Genomic DNA, 3,782 nt, shown 5'->3' with positions numbered 1-3,782 from the left:
AAGAAGAGAATGCAAGATGATGGAAACGTAATGTAGTATATCTCCTCTGAGAAGAACCAAAACATAAAGAGAGAGAAAATATGTAAAAATCTTTGCATGTGCAGTAGGGGACATGGCCTAGTTTGGAATCATCCTGCTAGGGGATGGTCTCCTAAAAGACATCACAAGAGCTTTGCGATGGCAGAGAACAAGTGCATGTCCAATTAAAATTGGAAAAAAAAAAGTTAAGGAGGTGAGGAATCTTTTTGCAATCATTCATGCATGTTGAATCCTTTAAAGGGAAGAAATATCACACATGAAAATCTTATCCTAGCCATTCCTCACAAAACTCAAGTCTAATGATCTAATATCATACTAACATGACCACCTTAAGGTTGATGCTCAAGGACCACTTAGAAAATATAGTTTCCCTGGAGAGATCAAGGGTCTAGGTCATGATAAAGGACATTGCTCCAAACATTATAGATGCTATAGACAACGTCTATATACTTTTTAAACAAGAGAGGTGAAATATATTTGTAGTATTGGTTGAATGTTGCCTGAGCAACTAACACCAATAGCTCAACAACATGGGATTGTTTAGCCAAAATAGTTAGCATGTGATTAAATGGAAAAATTACAATCGATATTACAATGGTCCTCATGTTAACTAAATGGGTTCTAGATGGTAAAGAAGAGAACCTATAGTGCCAAAAGGTAAGGGAAATAATGGAATATTAAACGTATTTAAGAATTGAGGAGTTGTTTTAGGATGTTACTGTATAAAAAAGGTGTTAATTGCACATATAGCAGGGAACATGGCACGTTCTTGTGACCCAATGCTAGGGGTTGTTGCCCATGCCATATTTTGTGACCCCAATGCTAGGCATTGGTCTCCCATAGTTATCACAAGGCCTATTTTATGAGCCTTGAGGGAATTGAGGGCACACGAGCAAAAAATAAAGGGGATTAAAGATTAAGGCATTGGATACATGTACGCAAGGCCTTTGGAATTGATCAAGATTCAAGATGTTGTGAAGGTAATTATACTTTTCAAAAACATGTTTACATTGAGGCCAGCTCAATGTGAGTGGTGATGTGGCATTGTTTCAAGCCTCCCAACATACCTACTATTCTTTGGAGAAGATCTAAGATTATGGCACGATAGGAATAAGTTGATGTAGCGAGGTTCCAAAAAGACAACTCATCATGTAACACGCCATACGATGATGGGAAATTTGAAGGATTGAAAACAATGCGAGACACCTCAAGGAGTGTGTGTCTCCAAGTGTGGATCAGGTGAGGGGTTAAAATAAGGCTGGCTGGCTGGCTAACCGCGTTAGACAGGAAAAAGGCAGTTTCTTGGAAATTTAGAATGCAGTGGTGTATATAACTGCCAATGCCCCAACTTTCCTTTCACCACCAAAGCTCACACCCCCCACCAAAGCTCACACCCCTAAATCCGTTGAGCTATGGCTGCTTGTCGACCCACCGTCTTTCTGCTTTTGCTCCTCCTCCACCTTCACCTCCTCTTCTATGGCTCCTTCTCCCCCTCCCAACAGTCCCTTGTCACCGATTTCCTCTCCTCCCTCCACCCTAAACCTCGTTCCCCCTCCCCCTGCTGGTGGAACACCGCTCGCGCCTACAAGAACCTCTCTAATGCAGCCGTCTCAGCTCGCATCTCTCTCGGCCGTGTCTCCTTCGACTCCGCCTATAGCATAAGATGGACCTCGCCAGTCTCCTGGAGCATTCGCTCGCTTCTGTAGTCCTGCCAGCACGCTCCAATGCCGTCTACCTGATTCTCACCGCCGACGATATCCTCGTGGAGAATTTCTGTATGAATTCATGCGGTCTCCACAGCGCTATTACGTCTCCTGTCGGCTCTTACATCTGGGTGGGCAACTCAGCCACCCAATGCCTAGGCTTTTGCGCCTGGCCCTACGCCGTCGCTCCCGAACTCAGCCCTCCCAACGTCCCACCTCTTGTCTCCCCCAACGGCGACGTGAGAATGGATGGCGTGGTCATTGTCATCGCCACACTTCTGGCTGGCACAGCCACCAATCCCTTCAGCACCGGCTACTTTCAAGGAGATCCCACTGATCCTCTAGAAGCTGTTACCGCCTGCGCAGGCATGTTTGGGAAGGGCTCCTACCCTGGGTATCCGGGGGAACTGCTGGTGGACAATGCTACAGATGCCCGCTACAATGCCCACGGAATCAACAATCGCATGTTCTTGCTACCAGCGATGTGGAGTCCGTCTACGCTGGCATGCCAGACGTTGGTGTGATCTTTGGCCTCTCGCGATTCACGCACGTTGAAGTTCGAAATTGAAGCTTGCGCATGCCGCTGCATCGTTATAGTCGATCTCTATGTCGACTTCAGCATGCTACAGAGCACGAGTGCAAGCATGCACAGCGACCATGTAAATATGTAAAGAAGAATACTTTGGAACTCATGACGGAAGCCCAACCTGGGCGGCCAAAAGAAACTAAAAGGGCTCCAGGAAGGAAGGGCCACGATGTTTTACTCGAACTCTGCGATCTGCTAATTGTTTCTAGGTTACGTTTAATGGACTTGTTTTATAAATAAAATTGTCAAAGGTCTTTACCTCTTCTAAGATTCATATATGTTAATCTTACATATAAGACCTTGCTCTCACAACGTTGCCTTGCTCAAGAGGATGAGCGGGGATGAATAACCAAGCTACTCAAATGCCTTCTCCTCATATGGGGGGCTTACAAGTAGAGTTAGCTAGTTCCCGCGTAGTTACACGAGAGTGGATCATTGATATCTAACACCCCCCCTCAATGTCCACCCGCAAGTGAACTTACTTTTTCGGACCAATGCCAAGTTGATGAAGATGCCTCTCCAGCAAGTCTCTTCCAAAAGCCTTAGTGAAGATGTCCGCAGCATTCTCTGTAGTCGGACAGTATACCAAGTCGACCTCTCCATCCATGATGAGCTCACGTACAAAGTGATATTGAATCTCAATGTGTTTTGTGCGAGTGTGGAACACAGGGATCTTTGCAATCGCCATGCAACTCTGATTGTCACATGATAACTGCGTAGGCTTGTTCTGTACTGCACCCATGTCCCCCAAAATCCTCCTCAACCACACTGCCTTGCAAGAAGCAAAGCATGCTGATTTGTACTCAGCCTCGATAGAAGAAAGAGCAACTGTGGGTTGCTTCTTGCTGACCCATGACACAGCTCCAGATCCAAGTGAGAAACAGTAACCTGTCACTGACCTCCTGCTGTCCATGTCTCTAGCCCAATCTGATTCACAGAATCCGATCAAGATGTTGCCCTTGGTATAGGTGATGCCATAATCAAGTGTGCCTTTGATGTATTTTAGCACCCGTATCCCTGCCCTCCAATGGTTCTCCCGGGGCTTATTGAAAAACCTGCTTAGTACACGAGTTGCAAAGCTAATGTCTGGCCACATGTTGCACAAGTAAATCAAGCTGCCCATAAGCTTTCTATACTTCGCTTCGTCCACCAGTGGTGAGGAATCCTCGTTTGAGAGCTTCGCGTCAACCTCCATAGGGGTACCAACTGTCTTGCACTCAACCATGCCAAATGCCTTCAGTATCTCTCCAGCATACTTCAGCTTTGAAATGAAGATCTGTTTCGGCTCTTGCCAAACCTCAATCCCCAAACAAAACTGCATCAGTCCGAGGTCTGCCATTTCAAACTCTCTTCCTAGCAAATGCTTTGTCTGCGAGATCTTCTCTTCATGGTTCCCTGTTATGACAAGGTCATCCACATAAAGGACCACGATCCTACACTTGCCTCCTTCTCTG

At 46.0% G+C, this 3,782-nt stretch overlaps 1 pseudogene; it reads left to right on the top strand.

Moving 5' to 3' along the window:
• Positions 1 to 1,451: 1,451 nt before the first annotated feature.
• Positions 1,452 to 2,266, top strand: LOC147898439 (protein PHOSPHATE-INDUCED 1-like; annotated as a pseudogene).
• The last annotated feature ends 1,516 nt before the right edge of the window (positions 2,267 to 3,782 follow it).

Source organism: Dipteris shenzhenensis, chromosome 9 (genome assembly GCF_047967505.1).
Source record: "Dipteris shenzhenensis isolate YYH24624 ecotype China chromosome 9, Dip_SZ_1.0, whole genome shotgun sequence".
Classification (NCBI taxonomy): Eukaryota; Viridiplantae; Streptophyta; class Polypodiopsida; order Gleicheniales; family Dipteridaceae; genus Dipteris; species Dipteris shenzhenensis.
Note: the sequence above shows the minus strand (reverse complement) of the source record. Positions and strands in the feature narration are given on the sequence as shown.